Source organism: Zophobas morio, unplaced genomic scaffold, assembly GCF_036711695.1.
Source record: "Zophobas morio isolate AGI-343-1 ecotype UQ-CSIRO unplaced genomic scaffold, CSIRO_AGI_Zmor_V1 ptg000014l, whole genome shotgun sequence".
NCBI lineage: Eukaryota > Metazoa > Arthropoda > Insecta > Coleoptera > Tenebrionidae > Zophobas > Zophobas morio.
This window is the reverse complement of record NW_026972119.1, coordinates 3,395,694-3,420,970: the sequence shown is the minus strand read 5'-3', so window position 1 is coordinate 3,420,970 and position 25,277 is coordinate 3,395,694. Positions and strand designations below refer to the sequence as shown.

The 25,277-nt window shown below is 31.4% G+C and overlaps 1 protein-coding gene across 2 annotated transcripts in view; it reads left to right on the top strand.

Moving 5' to 3' along the window:
• LOC135129199 (C3 and PZP-like alpha-2-macroglobulin domain-containing protein 8) overlaps positions 1 to 25,277 on the top strand; it is a 331,377-nt gene that overhangs the window by 312 nt on the left and 305,788 nt on the right. The window lies entirely within an intron of this gene.

Here is a 25,277-nt window from a genome sequence, read left to right as displayed (position 1 = left end):
TTGTTTATCGTGTACTGAACCCTGCTTGTTTCTGTTTTATTTATTATAAGTGATCACTGTATAGATTTAGCGATATTGCAAATTATTATTATTATTAATTGGGGGCGTGGCTGTTAAATGTGAATTCACTTAACCTAGGATGTCCTGGAAAGTCCATAATTTAACGATGCTCACCCGTGATAATAGTGTTGATTATTTTTAACAAACGTTGCGCAGAAAATATCGAATTCACTTCGTTTAATGAGGATATTTTTGGTGGCTTAAAAGATTTGGTTTGAAATATCCAACAGCTTGTTATAACAAAAAGCTTTATTCTTTGAACTTTTTGTTACATGAGTTCCCTACATAACCATCAAATTTAACTTTGAGAAAATTTTACTTTAACTTCAATTTCAAACTGTGAAATCCGAAATTCCTTACATTTATTTTGTGTGAAAGTAGGTAATAATGAATACACAAATAAATCATTAATTGCAACTTTGTATGCAGAGATTTTGTGGTAATGCGTTGTTGATAATTTTGTAATAATAACATTTTCAAACATAGGAAATCTCCCCTTCTGTGGGGTGAAGTGTAAACCAGGTGATGTGCATGTGCATTATCTCATGACTCCCGTTATTAATACTCTTGATATATTCACTTGTTTACTGTTAAAACATATGTAATTTTCATTGTAAATTGAAGCAACAAATGTATAATCAAAAACTGACATTTTCCTAACATTCTTCCAGAAGTATTTGGTGTCAGGTAAGGTCTTTCTTACAATTGTCTCATAGTGCCTGTTATATTTTGCTAATTGCAAATTATTTTATTATTATTAGGTATTATTAAGCTACAATAAAATTATTATTAAACCAATCCAAACTAGTTAGTAATGATGTTAGAAAAACGATAAAGAGGATTAACTTATTCAGAACACAAAAAACTGTAATTTCCGATCATAGAACGAATATTTTCCTGTTAAAAACAAGAGTTTTTAAAGTTTATATACTTAGTAGCCCTTCTATAAGCTAAAAGTGTCGTAATATGTATAAAGTATTGTACACTTATGTACGTTACATACTTAAACTTCGTCGCTGATTCTGCTTCTGGTAGATATTTAGTTCCATAAATTCTGCCAGGAGCTTCGCTCGCTTTCAGTAAGTTCTTTATTTGCTGCGTTGGCACCACGCTGGTAATTAATATGGACAACTTAACACTTTTATATATAAATCTGAAGTCTACAACAATTTACTAAAAATATGTACAATTTTCTGTGGTAGGCTCATGAAGTATTTCCTTTCATTTGTTTGTATATGTACAGTAGAATAAAGTAAATACTGTTGACAAAGTTTAATTCGAATTTTCACCTTCCGCCCTCCACATTTTATGTTTTATTTATTTTTAGAAAATGTGCGGGCGTAATGTCGTATCCTTCGTTACATATGTTTGTGTAACATTGCATACGGCTTCCTTCTATTGTACAATTTTCCATTTAATAATGGCAAATCTTCCCTAGTCGTTAAAAAAAGGAATGCTTTGACACTCAAATCTGATTGTAAGACGCTGCTTGCAGCTTCCAAGCTGTGAAAATGAGTTTGTGCTTTTGGCTATTTGATGTTTACTATTATGTATTAGTTCGAACAACATAAGGACAATTTCTTATAAATGTGTACACAGGTATCCCCGATAAAATTCCGCCGCCTAATATCTTGAAAATGGATAGAGATATAGAAATTCTGTAACCGCCATTGTTTTTAGCTTGAAAAGTGAAGCTTAATTTATAATGTCGGCGTCGTGACATAAACCCATATTTTTGCAATGTAGATATTTTTTGACGGATTTTGATAGATAATTAAATTACAGTTACAATAATACATATTGAAAACTTATAAAAATAAAAAAAAATAATTGAATGAAATGAACCAGTAAAATTTGTTTCGAAAACACCCATTTAATTCTATGTTAGAATTGTCGTCCTTCACAATAAACAGAAAACATCGCGATTAATAACCTAATCACGCGTTAAAAAGGCTCCAACAATATACCCATTTTTTTCTTAAATCAGGCAAAGGTCACAAATTTTAAATGTAAGTTCACAACAATAAATCTACGGACCGTGAAACTGGGCTGCCAGCTGGCCATTCCGTAGGGTGTCTATTATCGATTTCCATAATAAATATATATTTTTTTAATTAAAAACTGAACTATTTTCGACAGGCAGCAAAGAAACGTTGCACTAGTTCAAGATTTCTGACGTTAAACATTAACAATAATAATGTAATTGTGTTTCCACATTTGTATCTGTGACAATATACATGGTAATTCGAAATATCTCTTAATTTATATATTTTTAAGTTAAGACGAATACAACACATAGGAGTGTTTTGCATCATTGTAATCATATATATTTAATGGTATATCAAAATCTGTTAAAAAATATGTACTTTGCAATTAAAAAAAAAATGTGGTAAATTAAGCTTCCCCTTCAAGTGGCGTTAACAGAATTTCAATATCTTTATCCGTTCTCAAAATATAAGGTCGTGGATTTTTGTGTAGGATAAATTTCAAAACACAAAAGGTGCAGCTTTGACATTTAAAACGTATGGATGAATAATAATCAAATGATGCGTCATAGCGATGCGCTGTGATATTAAAATCTCAAAAATATGACACAGCTAACAAATTATAAATAGCATGGAGGGTCGAGTGAACTCTATCTTGAGAGCTTATTTCATTCTACACATGATACCAAAGCTAAAAACAAACTGTGCAAAAAAGGAAATAAATATATTTATTAAATATTTAAAGATTGGTCGACGATTACTTCCACAGAACTTCCCTCGCCCATAAAATCCAGCCGTTTCGAAAAATTATAAGATATACTTCTGCGTATTTTATTTTTTTTATGATAACCCTTATAAGTTAAAATAAAGATACATGTGTGATGTTCAAGTAAAACTGAAGAAGCGTACTACACGTTTGTTTTAAGTGAGTTTTTCCATTACAAAATTTTGTGCTGACGTCATCAACATTTTTGCAAGAGCACATTTCAATTTGAATAGATCCAGTGTAATAATAATAATAACGGTACTGAATTATCAAATTTTCGAGAAAATAGAATGAGTCGTTCTTGAATCTTGATTTAATCAATAAAATAACGAAACAATTTGATCACGTCCGCCATCTGTAGTAGCAGAGGTGCAACTGAACTGCAAAGCATTTATAAGAACTCGTTATTTAAGGCAAATTGGGATAACGCTTGTCGAGAGTGTCTACACGTGAGAGTGAAGCAGAGAAACTAAACTAAACGACATTTTCTACTAATTTTAATAACCGCATCACAGTGCAATGGTCCAGACTTCTAGTGCTTTTATTGTAACTCCCATTTGGTTAATTGGAACTTGTCTAGGTCGAGGGGAGGCAGACATTTCTCTAGCGGAGGCTCAGCCTAGCTACGACCCCATCTAGAGATCATGAAATATCGAGGCAGTATGCAAGTACCAAGTTCCCCGATAGACTCAATTACTATATCTCCTTGGCTCAGTAAGTAAAAATGGCGTCCGAGCAATAACTTGAAGTGTTTATGTTCATATATTGGAGGAATGTAAAAATTAATTAAGGCACAATCGAACAAAATGTTCCGAAGATTACTAAATAGGAGTATTATAATTCTTATTTAATCATTATTTAAAAATAAAGTTGTGCGTGTTTTCACATTTTGCAGAAAATCGGGTGACTCGTTGTAAATATCATCAGTTAATAATTGAATGGTGATTAATTTTATTGTAAATTTATTTTGTCTAATAAAAAAGATGATAGGATGGTTAAACAGCAGTATTTTGATCAAAAATTTACTGTGCTTGTGATAACTTTGAAAAGACTGCATTGCAGTTCCTGATTTAACCCATAAATAAACTGACTCATTTATTATCCTTTTAAGTCACCCCTTATATCCAATTCTAGAAATATTATTTTATGAAGGCAATGATAAATCACAAGTATGGACTCATCGCATTTTGCACATTTTCTATAAGATTTACTTGGTAAAATTTTGAGATGATGCCACCATTTTTTTTTAGGGGGGGGGGATAAAGAGATATATTTTTATTAAAAATTTACTCTGCTTGCAGTAACTTCGAAATGCCTACAAGTCCTGTCACACTGTATAAGCAAATCTAAAAAATATGAATGAAATGATTAACCATAACTATAGATTCATCATAGTTGACACATTTTATTTTGATTGAAAATGTACCATACTTATGATAGCTTTAAAACATCTGCAAGTTTTCAAAGCATTCAGTTTTGCAAATTCAAAATTAAATTACAAAATCTTGTTATATAATTTTGATTTTTTTTTACAAAAATCTGAACTTTTTGGATAAAAACTTAACACGGATTCATAAACTACACTCATTTTGAAGATGATAATGTCGTGTAGTTTATATCCTGATTTTGTTAAGAACTAACCAAAGTCACTTATTTCCTTTTTTTGTGCTGATGATTATTTTACTTAGCAAACGTAAGGAAAATATTGTAATATTCGGCGAATGGTTAATTTCATATGTTCTCGACGTTTCATATGACCTCTAAAATATAAATTTATGGGGGGATTACAAAAAAAATTAAATTCGCAAAATCAAATTTTATAAAATACTAGCTGACTCGGCCAACTTCATACCGCCTTAAAATTAATAAATGATTCGCGTGTCATTTTTCCAATACTTTCTGTTAAACTATTTGCTAAATGGGTTGTACTCGTGTAGACTATCTTCATTGAAGCACCTTGTGATATATGATATTTTTCGTTTTGTTTCCAGGCGCGAGAATTCAAAACAGCGCAGTTTAGAACAACCGAATCAATGCATGATGTTCATGAAGTATTTGCTGCAAATTTTGAATAATTCTTTTCATTGCGTTATTGATCGTTTGACACCGATGAAGTTGGTCCTCTATATTGCCCATGAAGTAAATTTTAAAGAATTTATGCTGTGCGCCTTCTACCAGTTGCAATGATCCAATTCTATGGTGAATTTGTCCTTGGATCGAAAAAAAAAAGTGGTAATTAGTGATTTATGATCACCAAAAATGAAGGTTACTCTCTTATTAACAAAAATTACTTTGAATGTCGAATTGATGAAGTTTTTTGGAAACATACGTTGTACCTTTGAGCGTTCAAAAGAAAATGTCGTGATTCTTGAGTTTCGCCGTGAAGCAATGAACGCAGTGGCTGAGGTGGCGGAAGCACCAGTGGAAATTTAACCTTTCCACTGAGACAGCACAATCCAGGCGTTTCTTCAGCCAACTTAAATGCACCGCAATGGACACACACAGCCTTCTTCTTCTTCTTCTTCTTTTTCTTCTTGTTCTTCTTCTTCGTTTGAAATTCTGGGAAAACTGTGTCATTAGAATTACACCTTACCTTTCAAAATTGTCCACACTAAAATTTGATGACAACATCATAAGGTTTCATGAAAAAACTTTCACTCAAAATATATACATAGCATCCCCCTTTCTTTACGATTTAATAATAATAATCAGTTTCTGTTTTTACTTTAACTTATAGGGGACTGTTAAAAAATAAAATTCCCAGAATCAAATTTTATCATTTATTTCAGAAACTGGACTTGTTGGAACCAATTGTACATGAAGGCGAGGGAAGATCGGTCTACTCGTAAAGTGCTTTAGACTAATTTGTTATCGCAAATATCTACACCGACCACCGACTATGTATCAAATGATCTAATACTGAACTTCTTATTCTATATAAACAAAATGAGTAGCTCCAAAACAAACTTTATGAGAAACATTTCATTTATTTATCTATTGGTTAACTCCTGACATCATGCATGCACTGTATTCAACGAGGGTTCAACAGAAAAAGTCATCAAGTTGACGTTGTGGCACATTTGTTTTATTAAACAATGTTATTGTGTATAAATGATTTTTGACAGAATTCTCCTAAAGCGTTAATTACATTATACGAAATAGTGAGGTATTTTGTACCATTCCGCGTTGTCAGCTGTCATTGATAAAATTTTAGGTTTATTGTAAACATACTTGATATCTAATACCTATTAATAAAAAAAGTCAACTTAATGACTTGTTCATTAGAGCATTCCAGATGTACTTACGCTACGTATTTCAGCAATTACTCCCTCTTCAAATGTGGTTAAAGCAACTATTTTCCATCATAGTTCGATTTAATTGAATTGAGCTCTTGTAATATTTCCAGCAACTGCATAGATTAAGATAGTTGGCCTCTCTGCATACTTATTCCTTTTAAAAATCCACTAAACGACGAAATGCTTTAACTCCGTTTTACTTTTGAATTAAAAACTCGCCGTTGTCAAGCTCCTTTCAATAATATCACAGTCTTTAAAAATATGTTGCTGTTAAGATGGTCTTCTTTTTCGATTAAAGTGAACGAATAAATTTGAAAACGTTGTGACAAAAATTTCTTTGGTTCAAATTAAATAATTTTTTAGAAATACAATTGATCAGATTCATTACCGTATAATGTTTGTTACAGCTATTTTTGATATAACTTGCTGTACAATGACTTCCTCTGGTGTGTTTATCGCCTCATTATTTAGACTTCATACGAGTTTTGCCATACCACACTATTCTATTTCCCGATACCGCAAAAGTTCATAAATGTGTAAGACTTTTAAGCAGTTCTAATTGTTTCTGATGCAATTTCTTCACTAAAACTGTCTGCTTATCCATCATTTGCAAATTGCGAAAATAGCGTTGAAAAAATCTGTTTTTTTACTGGACAAAAGAAAATTACCACAACTGACATTAGGATCTCCAAATCTCTTCAAGTATAAACACCGTCATTTACTAACAAAACCGTAACAACTATCTGATATACCTAATTTCAACAGTGATAACAACTACAGCAGAAAATACAAAAGTTTTAATAAAATAATCAAAATAGTCCTCATTGTCATGCAATTAACCGTTATAGATATTAATAATCCAAGAGGTACCCACTGGAACTTGATCCGTGGCCAACTAAGTGCATACATGGTCTCTACATAAAAATGCAGTTTGTCATATCGTTTACGATGAACTAAGTATTCATAATGGCACTCTGTTTTATTATGCCATTTGCGTAAAGAACTGTCTTACATATATGGTAATAAAGCAGACAACTGCTTACTTATTTGAATATTCTATTAAATATGTTAACTCATGGGCACTCGTAGTAATTCGATTATCGCCCATCACATTGGAAATATTACTACGATAATAGATTGAATAGATGTCGTGCAGGTAAGATGAAAATTTGGTTAAGATTAAACAATAGCTTCAACCGCATATCTGGAATTATTCGGAAATGGCAGCGTAAATGGCACGAGTTTCTCTAATGTGTTTGTTTATCAGGTTGAATAAAATCTGTGAGTACTTTTCGGTTCCATCATTATTTTGTAGCTACTATTTTCAAGAAACGGTGATGGAGGAGACAAAACTATATATTTTACTGGAACGTCTTACACACTTTGGTAATATTAAAAATTACTGTACCAATTTTTAAACCTTACTGGGTAAAATTCGAAATAATTCAAACTGAAATTCTCAAATGTCGTCATATTAGCTATATTTACAAATGGAAAATATTGCAGTATTGAAGTAAACCACGCAAATCATGACTCATGAACTGTCAAAACTCAATTATTTGTAAGCCGAATATATCAACACTAAAAATACGCATGATTGAAAAAACAAAGAAATCTGAACGCAGTTATATTAATTTCTGCATAAAATAAACTTTCTCAAAAAGTAAGCAACAGTAACACAGCGAAAAGGTAGAAACCATCAGTATTAGGTCTATTCACACGTCACTCAAGCGCTACATTGAATGTTTATGAGCGTTTTTATGCTTTTAGGTTTCCAAGTCTTAAGCTTATTCAAGTTATGTGATTTTATTGAAGAAAGCATTAAAGTATATTCCTACCTGTAAAAGTTTTCAAGTTTAATGGCTTGAAAGCATTTACCTACCAAGCGCTCCTATTTCTCAGCTCTCAACGATGTTTTGTATCATCAGTTACAAATTCAGCGCTTATGATGATTTAATCCTTATAAAAACATTCTGCCGGTGATGTTTACTATGTTTTACAGTTTAAAGCTCAGTTTTAGGTTGATGGAAACATATGATATAACCTAAATAAACAATTGCGGCGGGTAATGCGGTAAACAGTTGTTTGAATTAATTATTTTGCGTAATTTCGTTACACATTCAAGCAACTGGAAAGACTCCCAACATTTTCATTAATCTCGACAACTTGTAGTTAGTGCGTTATTGTAGTTCGGTATTACCAACCAAGAAATGATTATTCAAGCAACTCTTTAGTTACTATGTATTTAACTGAGCATATAGGAGTAGTTCATGTAATTGTAAATGGAAGTTGGTGTATAGGGGAAAATGGAGGAATACCAATACACGAGGTAATTTTCCTGAATTATTTTTCTCTTTGAAAATTCTGGCCTAGAAACTTCAAATTAAGTTAGGCTTAATAATATTATTAGATTAATTATTTTCTATTGTTCATTGTGGAGTTTGATAACAACCCTTATTTAAATTAATTTTAATGTAGGTCTACAAATGTTTTTCTTTTTAGAACAAAGAAAGAGATTTTGAGTAGTTACAGTTTTTTACATTTGTATAATTGTGTTTAGGTAATAAATTTCAGGATGATTAATTATTTAACATAATTGCTCAAATAAATCAGTTTATAGATTAATTTTTGAGTTCTCTTTAAGATAACCGATAATAGTTATTCATGTACCAAGACCGTAAAGAAGAAGTTTTACGGCCAATCTGAAGTTTGATCAGATTGACGCCGAAGAAGTTCTCTTTGGCCGTGGTGCATACAGCATTTTGTAGGCGACCACATGTAAGAATTCCTAGTTAAATTTGAAAAAATAATGATGAAACATTACTTTATTGAAAAACAACAAAAAATTTAAAAATGTAATAATATTGAACAATAATGTAGCATTGAAACTTAATAAACTTTCTTTCGTAGGTATGCAGATTTTACGTTTCTGAGGTTAGAAAACTGTTGCTTTTGTTGCTGTATCAAAACCCTGAACGATTTGTAACAAAATCGGAAGTCTACTTTGACGTTCAATTAAGAGAATGTATAAGAAAGGCTATTATGCGACATTTGAAAGCCAATCTCATCTCACTTCATAAATGTTTAAAGTATTCATTCCCTCATGCTTCAGTAGTCTTTATAATTGTGACAAATAGTTATCTCATCTTATTGTTAAGGTAGTTTGATCACTGATCAGATATAAGAAGAACTCCGCTGGCTAATAAAGGTGCTTCATTAAATAAAATCTAAGGTAAACACACAAGGACTTCGAAGAAAGGTTAGGAGATATGACACTTCAATCCAAAAAGTAAAGTAGCTCTGTTTATATTAGTCGCCTAAGTAATAAACTTCCGATTCTCTACCACTTCTGGGTTACCATGCAAATTTAAAAGATAAATGCATAACACGGAGAGAACTCAGAACAATTTTTTAATAGACATTAATTTGTTCAATTTTTTTACGTAAGAAATCTTCGTTAATGTCCTGTAATTCCTACAACACGGTTAGAATCTTATCAAAATTTCGAAGATGACTGTTATATACTCCCCTTGAAAATTTAAGAATAGATCCCTTTATAGAAATTTTCTGTAACAGCCATAAGAAAATATCTGCAGTCGAACCTTCTGTAGGGTCTGATATCTGTTACATTTTGAATTATAAAACAATTTTAACATTAAATTTCAAATGTTGGAAATGGAATCCTCTTTCTTGTAAACACAACCTAGCCCTTCGGGTTACTACGTTGGCCACATTTTCTAAAACACCTGCATTATTGTTAATTTCATTCATTTTGTATGTTATTCTATTCCACAATTCTTCCAAGTCATAAATTGGATTTTTTATGTGACCACAAGACGAAGTGGCAAAAAGTGATATGACATGATCTAGGCATTCTAGGCGGCCACTTGTTAAAATTTCGTCCCGATATCTTGCAGCATTATGTTTTCCTAAAAATCTCATTTATCTTATTATCAAAACACTAAGAAACTATTTCCTTTCTGAGGGTATTGGAACGAGTCAATGAAAAAGTGTGGTTCTTCTGAAGTTCACATGCATGTGTTTGGTCCGTTTACATAGCCATTAAGATGAAAGTATGCTTCGGATATCGCTGAAAAGCGTTTTTTGAAATGGTCATCCGGAATTAGAATATGTATTTAGAAACCATTGACAGTTTTTGAACCTTTGAGAAAAATCAGTTATTGTTATTCATGTAAATATGCGAGACGATAGGGAAACAAATGAATATCTTTCTTTAGAATCATATTAGAAATACCAACAAACAAACCAAGTTGTGAGAAATGACGGATAGGAGTTTCTCCCATTACTTCTCTCGCTATTTAATAACTTAATATGTTTTGGAGTTAGTTCGATCCATTTTCTTGAAAATTTTTCAAACAGACGCGTAAAGTTTGTCGAAACTGCATACACTGCACCGCAAAATCAATTAATTCTTCTCGAAACTCTTCCATACATAATCCAATTAAATGCTACCAAGTTTCATCTACTTTTATCCTGTTTCGATAAAAAAAAAACATTACTATGAATTCTTTGTGTCGTTCAGGAAAAGCCATTTTTAATAAAAATGTCGTAAACAGCAAACACTCACACATTAGTTTCAAAACGAACTGATTTTTCCTACGCAAATAAAGCAGAAGATGAAATAAACATCATGTTAGTTATATTAGGTACTTGGAACGAAAACACGAACAACAGTTAACACATTTATTATACAAACACAAGTAAATATACATTACAGTGAACTTGGACACACGCGCGCGGACAACCGACCAGCCATTAGTGTGACGTTCGTCTTCGTCATGGCTACGTCATCGCTGGCGCAGTCGCGCAGACTACCGCCGTACACGCACTCCATCTATGTTTCCTAACACATAAACCGTGAAAAATTTTACGGAAGTCTAGGAAATGCTGTCAAGTCACATGATAAATATCTGTCAATCCGACTGCATTTAAAATAATAATGATGAAACCATTCACGCTTTAAAGTATATTCAATTGCCCACTTCGTGTCTGAAAATAATTCTGTACCTGCGAGAGCAAAGTGCGTAACTCCAAATTGTCAGTTTTCAGTGAGAGCAATTATTTGTGGCTCGTTTTACATACCAGACAAATTATTATCTTATTCTAAATATATAATACAAAATATTGAATATAACAAATAAAAAATTGTAAATACCTGAATTAGATAAAGAAGCGTCAACATTTTATAGCAAAAAATACCTGTTTATCCAATTTTATGTAAAAATGGAGTTATGCACTTTGCGCTCTCAGGTACAGAATTGTCCTGGTAAATAATAACTCCAAGGCCTACTTCAAATATATTTTTTATGGGACACCCGTTATATTCTTAATAAGGTTTTATTCCAACACGTCCCGCAGCTGTCGTTACAAGTAAAAGTATTAGAGATTTTAGTACATGTAATCGCTTACATATCGTCATCAGACATGATTAATGTTAGGGATTTAATTTCACAGTAAAATTTTTATTAAAAGGTGAATCTTTAGGAATTAAATAAAATTGTCTCCTATTTTTATGCACTAAATTATATTTAATATTTTCCGATTCTGAATTTATCATGAGTGGATATGGCAATATACACTGAGAAATTACCTGAGCTTTGAGTCTTTACATTTATCTACAAAGTATACGATTTAATTCTATTTTTGCATTTTATTTTCTATTATTACATAAATAATGTTAATTAATAGTCCGTATTTCTTTTATAAATCGCATATATATTTTCTAGAAAGACGGCATTTTCCACAGTTTCTGCCCCTCGTAATAGTCGTAATGTGATGTTCATATCTTTGCGCATAACAGATTCTAAATTTGATAAAGATATCTTCTATATTTTTTCGATTAAGAATCTGCAAATTCCTTTTCATATTTATGTTTATTTTATACCAGGCTAGCTCTTGGATTAACGAGCTGTGTGGACTACACGGTGTCTAATTAAAAATCTGGTCAAGAGGGCCACCTCCTAATTTACTGTTTCCTCCGTATGTTGTAGTGTTTGTTATTGCGTTCGAGGTAATTGTCATATCGATGTCAAACTCAGTTTAAAAATTGTTAATTCACAACAGTCGATATAACAAACGGATTACAGCTTTCGAAATTCATTTTGGAAACGACATATAGAAAAAACAAAACGAAAAACACACTCTTGACTAGTATTTAATTAGACACCCAATACATCATTGAAGCCAGAAAGAACTTTATGATTTAAATTCTCTTGTCAAAAATTCACATCAAGACATTGCACAGAGGAATCTTATATGACATAATTATTTCCATTTATTTATTTACCATATTTTTACCATACATAAATTATAATATACCTAAGTTCTAAATATATATGAATCAATGTTTTTTATTTGCAGTGATGGGAATTGGAGAGTAATTTTTCACACGTAATTATAATACTCCTACTGATTATTGTTTGAAAATGCCACTTAAATGTGTGTCTACAAAAATAGCGTATTTCATTTTTTAACACGTTTTCGAAAATTTCTAGACAAAAACTGTTTGCACTGTTATTTACCTTCATCTGCACTGACTGACATTTTGAAAACTTCTATACAATCAGATAACAAAAACAGATGGGGTCAATGATGTGCTAATGAAATCTATTATTAAGTTTCTGTTGCCTATAACGATGTCTGATGTCAATAATGTAGTTTCATGGTGTTTATAATAATAATTAGAGGGCGGGTGAATAACAGGGATGCATAAACTTTAGCGTTAAATAAAGCAGGAGTTTGAATGGGAAATATATCATCACACCATAAAACTGTTCTAATAACATAGCTATTTCGTAGATATTGTTCTGCTGTTTTTTTTTGGTGTAAAATTTTGTAACACGTAATAAACATATCTTATCTTATCCACAAATCATGCATAAGCCAAACTGTACTGAATTATTTTAAGTTATTTTGAGAAAAGCGGAAAATTATTTTATCTCTATATACCACCCTTCATTCTTTTACAAAATTATTGCAGACAAATAACTAATAGTACTGTACACACTTAATGTACCAAAATGCTATAGACACAACAACAGTTAGTCGAAATAAAAACAACTGGCCCAAACTCAGGTGTACCTATTACCAAATAAATCTTCAAACTACTGAACATAAACACAGTTCAGGCCCTAAAAGAACCATGTGACGGTAATGCCGCCTTTTTACAAAATGAAAGTTATCCTCTTAGAAATAAGAGCAAAGGTGAAATACTTATCGACAACTGCATTTTCTGGAGAAGTTGATAGTTTAACAGCCATAGGTTACTGTCATGGATATTTGATATACTTCATAGATTTCATTATTCAATTTGACAGAAAACTGACACAAGATACTGTTAACCTACATTATCAGTATGTACTATCACAGTGAATGTAGCTTATCAACTGTCATACACAAATCTCCTGAAAATGTTAACATACATAACAATTGTTTCTGCGACTTTCAAACGTTAGTTACACTGAGACAGCAGAAAAAACACGATCAAAACTGTCTCTGGATTGTTGAAAGTTTATCCTTGATCGTTGCATTTTCAACTCAAACTTTCAAATTGACAGTAACCTGACAAAACGAAAGTCTTGTCAAAGACGAATCTTCAAAAATTCGCCTCTTTGATCGCGTTTTTATTTCTTTCTTGGTATAAAGCATTCATGTTCTTTTAGAACGCACTAAGCCATGGAAATGTAGTGACTTGGTTGGAAATCTACACTAATGAGGTCAAGTTTCTTGAGAAAGACTGAAATTCTTTTTGTCGATTCGTGTTATTACCTAGAAACCTAACCAATTAACTATTGTTATTATTAAACTAATTAATTAAACATTCGGAACTTGATAACTTTACTGAATATTCATTTACCTGGAAATTATTTTCTAACTGAAGGGTGTTTATACTAATAGAATAATTAGTTATTAATGGCAGACATACTGCTGGAAAATTGATGCTAGGCACATTTCACTCGCAAAACATTCCTTTAATTGGCCCAACAGGAGAACACAATTTAAAGTTCAAATATCATTTTCTACTTTATTTTCACAAGAATCATATTTTCTTCACGGGTGTTCTCCAGGCTGAAAATCTACTATTTAAAAGTAAATCTTACTTGTTGTACTTTCATTTTGAAAAAACAACTACCCTCTGGCAAGAAGCATTTACGTATTAAGAGTTTTCATTATTTCGTTGGACAAATACAAATCTGAGTTCTCATTATCATTATTTTCTAATTCTGAATCTAAATCAGCTTCCTCCAATAAAAGAATGAATGGTGGTATGTTCTCAAATGACACATTTTTAGTGTGTTTTTTTTTTTCAATTAGCGCAAAGAAGTTCTGTACAATGTTTACTAAAATTTTGCTGCACCTCTCGAGTAGTTTGGAAAAGAGTCTTATTTTTTAATGCAAGCTGAAAAGTTATGTGCTTTTTGTAGTAGAATTTCCAAAAGCTCCATGGTATTTCAATCGGATTGTATTGACAGTAATGTGGGGGTAATCTAAGGACCACATAACTACTTTTTCATAATTTCTCGTCTGTCGAAAATCATTTTCTCTGTTCATTTCAGAAGACTGTTTTTTCGAAAAAAATTGATCAAATTCACAGTGTGATTCTCCAGGTAGTCCTACATTTAACTTTTTGTTTTAGTAAAATGTAGGTGGTTTGTGCAACTACACCGAACGTTATGGTGCATTATCCATTATCACCGCACATTTTCGTTACAACTTGTTCAAAGCAAGAAGAAGTTGGTTAACCACCGAATTCTGAAAGTGTCCAGTGCATCATCTTGGTGCAATCTCTTTCGTTTTTTTTTCGATTTTTATAACCTTAAAACATCTGCAAGATTTTAACGCATTCGTTTCAGCAGATTCAAGACTAAATTGCAAAATGTTGTTTTATAATTTTGTTTTTTTTTTCCAAAAATCTGGACGTTTCGGGTACAAACTCTATTCGGAGTCATAAACTACATGTTTAAGGCTATGTTATTTTATACAATTTAAAACCCATTTGCTATGTACAATTTCGAAGTGACGTCATCGCATTAATGGTGGGCATGATTAGAGAAATTTTGGTTAGCGTTTTACCATCTACATGATATTCTTGAAATAAATACAAAATTTGACAACAATCGGCCCAGTACTTTCGGAGATTATCTGTCTAATATAAATCCGTGACGGCAGACAGACGGACAGACAGACAGACGGAGACCTATTTCTTCGTCCTATAGAGGTCATGAAAGGTCGAGAAAACGTAAAAGTAGAGATTCGACCGATAAACTCGACTACAATACTGCCTTTGTTTACGCTCGGGAAGTAAAAAATAAATTTTGTAATTTTTCTTGAACAGTTTTGGGAGATATGAACAAGCAAAGAGAAGGATGTTCTAAAAGAAGTCGATATATTTCATTTTAGCACAGTATTATTTTGGTAGGTTTGATGCAATTCTTGTCTTTTTGAAAATGCAGTCGTCAAATCGCAAGCCCAAGAAATCTAAAATATTATCTGGCGAAGAAGTTTACAAGTCCTTATGTGAAGCTCCTGGCGAGGATGATACATACCTACTTACTATTAATAAATAAAATGAATAATTTTCTATTATTTTAACTAATTTTTGACAGTTGGGGACTGAAAAATTTTTAATCCCTAACAATTAAAAACACACGTTCGTTTTAGAAAAATCTTAATATCTTAATTAAATTTAATAAAAACATGTCGGTATTAAAAAAAGATATTTGTCTTTGTAACTTACAGAATATATGCTAGTAATGCAAGTAACATTTCTTAGTTTCAATTTTTTTATTTGCAAGGAAATTACTTTCGGCATTTTGAAAATAATTGCTTGACGTCAATGCTTTCAGAATTTTACATACGTGATTCTAAAAAGAAAAATTATTGTTCTGGCAAATGAATGGTGCCAAACTAGATTTTTACATATCGGATGTGATATTAAAAAAACTTCGTCACTCTGTCATGGTAGCCAACAAAAAGACAAAACACCATATCCTACTAGCATCAAAAAAGTCGTCAATATAATGTATTACTATGTAATATATATAATATAATCGAATACTAATTCATCTTTCATTTCGTTCTCGAAAAATTTTGTGTTACTTATGCCACTCTTGGCTTTGAGAACATTGTTAACAAAAACTAAAATTAAATAGACCAAGAATTAATCTTTGCACTGACGTACCTCTTTTTTATATATTTAATTTTAACCCTTAACTAGGCGACTGTATTTTTTTTGACGCAAATATGCGCTCGGGGGTGAATTTGACCACCTTAATAAAAAAATATATCGCCTTAGTATTTTTTAGAGATGTACCGACTACAGTCGGCCGACTAGTCGACTTTGTCAAAACCGGTTAAAATTAGTTTAATCGACCGAAAATTGGTGTCAAAGTGTAGATAATCTTCCGCTAGTTACGATTCTGAAATCGCCGTCACGATATATGGTCCAATAAACACGCAAAGCGAATTCAAAATTTCCAAAAATTTTCCAAAAAAGTGGTTAAAATTGGTTAAGTATTGTATAAACTGCCCTAAATTGTGTTATTCTTTATTTTTGTACTGAGTTACTACAAAAAATTAAATGTTAAAATTATCCAAAAAAATTTAACACATTTTTTGGAAAAAATAGAAACTTCAGTTATTCCTTTTATTAAAATAAAACAAGTTTTTAAGGTAGTCAGAGAAATAGAAAAAAAAAACCCACTGTCTGTTGCATTTATAAACAGTCGGCCGACTGTAGTCGGTACATCTCTAGTATTTTTAAAAAACATCGTGCTTTCTTACTACTTAACTTAGAAAAGTACCATATTTGAATCATAGTCATAATTTTCCAACAAAAATATGTTTGAGGTATCATTTCCAGAGCTTTAATTTTGATTGTATACCTCATTTTAATATATTTTTTAATATATGTAGAACTAATGAGCTTTAGTGGAACATAAATAATAAAAATTTAGATTTAAATATTTTCATTTTATTTCGCAGGTATCCCTATGTTGTCTAAATTCTGTATTGTAACATTTACTTATAACACTGATTTCATTAAAATTAAGTTATCTAAATCCGAAAAGACTTATGCGAACAGCTATTAAAAAGCGAACTGAATCAACTCGAACTACCGGTAATTAACTGATTATATGTATTTTCATCTACATTTTCAGCATGAATAATAATAATTACAGAGAAATGTTACGTTACTCAAGGGGTCTGATAAACGGATTGATATTTCACTTTGTTCCTGTATATTATTACATTTAGAACATAAATATTTATCATTCAGGCAGATGTTTTTTAGATTTCTGTAAGTTTTTTACCTTGCAAAACTTCATATCTTCATTTAACATTTTTCAAAATACTTTTTTATGAAATTCGTAAAAAAATTACAATTTAGCACATAATATCAAATATTAAGTGAAACATACAGACGACATAATTACCTAAATGGTTTTAATTATTTTGCGTATGTTTTATGTATATATTGTTGAATTAAAGTCCCCAATTTCATCATTTTAGTGGATCAAGTTAAACACTGTAGGTTTAAACTCCGTTATAATAAATAATAATTTGCACATTCAGTTGAAAATATTGTAATTCGTAGAACACTGTCACACATTCTGTACACCGAAACATGTACCAATACATAGCATCATTTTAGAATTTACGTAAAATGTTTGAAACTCAACTGGATTGTTAATTATTTATTACTCATCACATGTTTTTGTTTATTTTGTTATATTTAGTAGCTGAATTGAATTGGTATCGAACTCGTGTCTGTTACAAGTTACAACCAGATAGCATTCACTCTGTAGAAAACTATTTGACAACCAAAAGTATGTTGATTACAAATTTTGTCATTCACGATGTTTGTGATAATAGTGCCTGCAATTATAAAGTAAAATTATATCTATCCTCTTCTAGTAGTGCAGAAGAGAATAAATCTAATAGGACAGACGGGATTTTAAGAAAAGCTGAGAAATATAATTTTATTTTATTATTTATGTGTTTTAGTACCTTTAACTTTCTTTAATTAACCTAGTTAAAACATTATTTTCTTGTTTTGGTTTTTGTAGGAAAAATATGGGTTAAAATATAGGTAATAACGCTGTGTTTAAAATAATTATTTTTTTCACTAGCAGCCAGGACGCATGCAAATGTCGACTCATTTAGTGGTAGCAAATTCAACTTTTGCTACCACGGGTTCAAAAAGAAAAATTGAGGTTATGTACGCAATGTTTGATGTGATTATTTCTTAAAAAATGAACAAATGTGTGCTACAAACATTACTTGAGTATACGCATGGTAGTTGGTAAACGGTAGAAGATAAAATGATTAACTCAGCGACAAGTATAAACGGTTTTCTTTGTGTTGAAGATTTGGATCAAGTTTGACTAGAAATCAGAACAAAATCATGTTGCGTCAAAAAATTGAACGTTTATTTTTTCAATTTATTGTCTTATGGTTTCTACTAGTGAAAAAAATAGTATATTAACCACGGTTGCAAAGCCACTTCTAGACCTCGCGCTTCAGAGCCCTCGACGCTGCGCGTCTCGGGTTCTAATTTGCGCTCGGTCTAGAATGCTTGGCCTTGCAACCTTGGCTAATAATATACTATTCTCCATTTTAATCGACACACTCCACTATAATAAAATTCCAAATTCCTCAATTCAGTAACTGACAACATTGGTATTCGCAATACTTCAAAAATAATATACCTATTTGTGCGATTATATGTAATATTTTATAGTGTGTCGACGTGAACAAACATTTTGCAGTGAGTTTGAAAATACTTCGATTTGAATTCATGTACTCCTGTAACAAATTGAATCTAAGTTCATTGTCAACATTTGCGACTCGAATTTTATAAAGGTTCTGATAAAATTTTCACGGAAAAATGTCTTCAGTTAAAATCCATTTGGATTATTGCGTGCACTCGAGTTTTGGTAAATTTAGGAACGATTTTCTCCAGTCTCTATAGCCGGTACTTATTTACTAACATTGTCATAATTACAAACGCGAAATTAGAGTTTGTATTACCGACGAGACCAAAAGTTCATAAGGGTTGCGGTAAGTTACACTTATTGTTAGATATAAATCTCAATGCAAGAGATAAGACTTTCTTGTATTAAGGTTGCGCATATTCTGGCAAACGCTGCAACATAAACTGCAATAATGTTTCCACTACTGTCTTGAAACAGTAAAATTAAAGCAAGAAAGTAGTTACTCCATTTAATGCGCCGATAAATTTAATTGTTCCTAGACTGTTGTTTCATTAAGCGGTCTTCGCTCGTTTCTTTGTCTTTACTTTTGTATATTTGTCTAGTACAGACAGACCTCAAATTAGACACGTTTCTAAAAAAAAGCTCCTACAAAACCCCTCTGAAAATTACGCAAGATCCGGACTTTGTGAAATCCGTACTGAGTAGCTTCAGTCTCGACGTGACGTGAAATCGAAAGCAACTTGCAATAAAATCGAATTCAGTTCCTCTATATTTGCATTCGGAAATAACCTTTAGAATAGTAAGTGAGGGAGAGCTTGATTAAAAACCAATTTCTTACACCCTTCTAATTTTTAATCTAATAAATTACTTGTGTATATGTTTGGCCGGTAATTAAAATTCAAATACAAGGGGCCTTTTTCATCGCTTATCCTTATTTAAAATTTTAATTGCTGACAGTTTTAATTCAGCAACTGCGTTAACGAATGGCAAAATAAAAAGGATGTAAATGAAAAATGTTCCAATTTAATATTAATCCGACGCGTTTAATCTTCCTAAAAGGGTTGCGTGAAGACAGTTGCCTTAATGGAAAATTAAAATGTCTGACGGCTTACAATTGACTCGGAAAAAATGTAGATTACATCGAAAGGGCCAATTATGGGATTTTATTGACCATTTAGATTATCTTAATGGTTAAGACCCACTTTAAAGTAAATTGAGGGAACATCGCCAATTTCCGTTTTTAATTGCCATCGGCAAGGTGTCGATGAAACATCGCCTGTCCCTTTTTGATATTTCCGGTGGGTAAATAACGAAATAGGAGAACAATGAAGCTAACTCAAAGTTATGGCGCTAATAAGTGGAGATAAATTTAAACCAGTTAAAGCATTAGCGCCATGAAATAATTAAATTAACTGCGGATCGCGGATGGTAATATAAACTGACATTTCATGGAAGGATGAAGTGACGGCAAATTATGGAGAGTAGAGCGAATTAACATTCTTATCAGAAATTTGAATTTTACATTTTGAATTCGGTGTGGTGGTTATATAAAATATGTGCTTATTTTCGCCCAGTCGGTTGAACGCCACCGAATTAATGCAAAATACTGAAAGCCTGTCGATATTGAATAGGTTTGCATTCAGGTCTGAAATGTTTCCTTTTAATATATAATGGAAAAGGGCATTCAGTTAGTACTTTCTGTCAGATGAGTAACATTTCCGGCTATCCTTTCAATTTAAATTTTAGTTAACGCAAGGCTTGACTTTACGAAATACCAAAGGACATTTATAATCTCTGTCTTGGAAATCAAAATGATTGCTCAATTCAATTAGAGTTCAGAAGTAAAATGTTTAATTGAACTTCGACTTACCACACTAATTTTAATCCTAATCTTATAAATAATCAAGACAGTTACATAAATATTTTTGAAAATATATAGATGTACCATACATGAGAGATCATAACGTCATTAAAACACGAAATAGATAACTTTTGTAGTTAAGTGCTATGGGGAAATAATAAACACTTATAGAGAAAAAAAAACAAAAATTATTTTTTAAATACGTCTGTGGGTAAAAATTGGCCGATTGCTGAATTACCTAACCTAGCTTTACACGCCAATATGGAAACAAGCAAATATGTATATATTTTATGTTATATGTTATTATTATATTTTAAAACATGTGGTACAGTATTTTATATGGAGAGATAAACAAAGATGCGTATTTTGTTATGGTATCAATAAAATTGAATCTTAATTTACAGACTGTTAATAAAGAAATCTAAAATATACACCCTTTAATTTTTTACTCTTTTACTCCCTTTTATGTACTTTTGATGGTATTGGAATATCTCTTAAAAAGGTGAAAAATTGCAAAATGTGTCAACTTTAAATATAGAAAATAAGGCCTAAGATGCAGTATTAAAATACAGGGTAGAAAAACTGAAATATCGATATTTGAAAATATTTTATAAACATATTCCATAATACATTTTATTGACAGCATGAGAAGCACGTATTTTTGTTTATATACTCGTAGATATTAGCACTAGGACCCTAGAAGACTCATAACTTGTTTACTTTTGTTTCCTCTATTGTTCCTTAGTTACTGCTTTTTCCTTCCATATGGTGATTTTGAATTGTAAGTAATATCTCAATCCTCCACCTCGCTTTCGGTCTTCTTCTCTTCTTTTTCTGCCGCCTACTATTCTTCACATCACGGCTTTCAGGTTCTGGTTTCCGGCATTCTCTCTACATGTCCCACGCATCCTAATCTTTAAGAATTTACAGTTGTTGCTATGTTAGTCCTTCCATACATTTTCTCTATTTCTTGATTTGTCTATTTTAACTAGGTATATTGCATTTTCTACTTTTCTTCCGTATCTTTGTTTATTTCTATATAACACTGTATATATGTTCGGCAGATGTTAGAAATAATCCTACTGAATTTTTTTTGTGATAAACCGTAAACATAGGCATACAAAAAAACTTGGTAGAAGGATATTTCATCCTTAAAAAATTATATATGTAATTGTATTTTGTGATTTTCGTTTAGTGATAACATCTATAAACTAAAAACCAAAATTAAGATATTCTCAATTTCACTGCACATGCCTAACTTTAACTCTTGATGTTATACTTTGAAAGAAGAATTCGACTGTCAGAACGTTCAGATTTTAAACACCACCGGGTTAAAAGAAAGTGAAATTGGATTGATTTCGTTTTCTGAACTCAGAGAGGATTGATTAAATACTAAACCACCCTCAGTTTTTTCCCAAAAACAATTTGTAGATTTAAAGAACATTTATTCAACAAAATTGTAAGATGACGTCATCTCATTAAGGGGGAAGCGATAAATGGACAAATTTTGAGTAACTATTTAATACACTTCCTATAACACTAAAAAGTTTGCAAGATTTCAAAGCATTCGGCCTTACAAATTCAAAATTAAGAGTTAGGGTAAAAACTCAACACGAATTCATAAACCACAAGTGCAGGAATATCTTATTTTATAAAAATTAAATAATATTTACTAACCTAAATTTCCTATTGATTGATGATTGATTTACCATCTATCTATACGATGTTCATAATAACATACAAAATATGACGACAATTGCTACAGTAGTTTCGGAGATTATCTGTTTAATTAAAATCCAGACAGACGCCAGGTAGACAGATAGTCAGATAAACAGACAAACTGACGGAATCGACCCATAGTCTAGGGGTCATGAAAAGCCAAGAAAAGATGAACGTCGCCAGTCGTCCGGCACACTCTGTTACAATACTTTCTTAGCTTAGGTTCAAGAAGTAATATATAAGGTGTTCAAATTTCAGAAAACTAAGTTTCATGTTATGTTTCAAAAATAGAATATTTGAAAATTATTTAGTGATTCTATTCAAACAGATATGCAGCTTGAGTCTTTTAGTTCTTTTCTGTTTCTATCAATAACTAATAAGATATCGAGGACCATTAGTGCCTCATGCTATATTTCGGCCTTTTCCATATATATTCACTTTTCTAAATTACAACATTACAGATGGAATGTTCTTTGCACAACCTCTTTGATTTGAAAATAAATTCAGTAATTTAAAATGTATTGTTTAAACAAAAATGAACAATGCCAAATCATTTTATTTGAAATGCTAATAACAGTATAATCGAAGTATTTCACAAATTTATAAAAAAATACATCGGTGTCCCAGGTCAAAATTCGCTGCCTAATTTCCTGAGAATTGATAGAAATATTGAAATCCTCTAAAAATCATCAGCCAAAACATCGTAAAATACAGTGTTTCTATAATAATTATTGGGTTGAAATAGGTCATGGAAGCGTGCCGCCTATCACTTTATACGAATTGTACTAAATGCCCAAGGACTCACGATAATTACTACACACATCTCAATAACTGGTTGCCTAAATTCTTTATAACCTATAAAAATAAAACTAAATCATCACAATAAAAATAAACAAATTTATTATGGTTGAACATCACAGTAAATGTTGTAACCGTTCACCATTTTGTTCAAAGCACATGTTCATTCCCCTTTTCTTATTTTCAAAAATGTTCTGTAACATCCTTTCGTCAGTGCTTTGGACCCACTGTTCAAATTCCTCTGGCTGGTACTACATATTATATCCTAGATCTCAAAAAATTGTTATGTCAGCACAATATCCTTTATTTAAACGTGTGGTGGTCTACAACAGATTTGCAAAACTCATATTACTTTGAATCTAGAGAGATCTAATATGTTTCTATTAAGTTACAAAATAGGGAAAACTTACTTACTTTTTAGTCAAACTTTGTTCAGCTGTTGCTACAAACTTTGCGTCAGCTCTAGATCGCAGAAACGAAAAAAAACTAATTTTGGTCTGTGCCATTCAAAATACCCAAGCAAAAGCAGTTTTCCGTGAACATAGGTTTGACCACATTTTGGCCAAGTGTATTACGCTTGTCAACCTTGGCACTGACTACCAGGGGTACCAGTAAGGAAACTCTTGCACACCACATTAACCGTATTTTCTGTATTTACCAAACATTATCCACAAAGTCAAAAGCTTAAGATAACAGGTATTGTAGTATCAAGAGTAGGTAATGTAATGTTCAGTTCAGTTTTTAATTAAATACGAGATTAATGAAAATATGTTTAAGTGGAACAAAATGTTTCAATTCAGGATGGAAAGACAGAACTGACACAATTAACAACCCGTTGTGGAAAATGTAGAATGAGGGAATTGAAATTTGTAGACACTATTATTATAATAATTTTGACTACGAAGAATAATTATACTTACGAATTATAAATCTTATCAACAGTTATTTGCTAGGAAGTTTATTCAAGATTGTGATGAACTGCTCAGCTTACTAGAAAAGTGTGAATGGAGAGGAATCAGAGACAAAGTACCTCGACAGACACTGCTGTGCTGAATTCCAGACTGTGGTTATACGCGTAAAGAACAATACTTCTATTTTCTAAACATGGTTAGGAATAGATCACGAGGAAAATGAACTAATGCCATGTCATGATCGCTTTCTAAATAATGTTCTCTACGAAGAGAGTCTGAATTCCTAATATAAACTATTTGAAATATTATTTTTGCTCTACAGACTATTCTTTCTCACAAAATTAGTGAAGTTTTATCTACTTTTATCAAATTCGTATCTTTCATAGTTTTCTATCTACAATAGCGGTACAATGTACCAATATAATCGATGATACTGTACGAAAAGTCGCACAGTGTGCTTCAAGCGATTCTAAATCAAACGGTAAGAGTTAGAAGTAATTTTACCACGAAGAAGCAAAAAATATTTATAACAAAGGAAACTTTCCTGAAAGAGTCCTCAAATAATTACGGGTTTTGTTTTGGAAGTCTAATATTGCACTATTTGTAGGATGAACCATATTATCCAATTTTGCTTCCCAGTTATTTTGATTTATTATTTTATTTTTTGACATTATATAAAAAGAAATGGAATGATTGCTGCAAACTACAAAGTTAGCTCACCAACAAAAAGACTGTATACCTTTTAAAAAATAAACATTTCAAATTTGCTCACGTAAATTTTTTGCTACGATTTTGCCAACATTTTCTGATAATAAAACTGAAAAAGAAGTGTTACAAATAAGCTAGTCATTTGAGTAGGTTGTTTATTTATGTTCATTACCGTCCATTTTATCAGACCATTAGGACAGGTTTTTCTTTTGTACATTAATAAATCGCTATTTACCGAAAAAAATTTCTATGTGATCTAAAAAACTTACGCACAAGGATTTCTGTATTATCGTACCTGACACACAGTAGGCGTATTTACACGAAGTTAAATGCTGATATAATAATTAAAAAAAAAAAAACAACAAAGAAAATTTACAGTGGCCGCTTAATTGATGCTAACTGATTGTATGTTGTCTATTTGGCCAAAATCATTTCT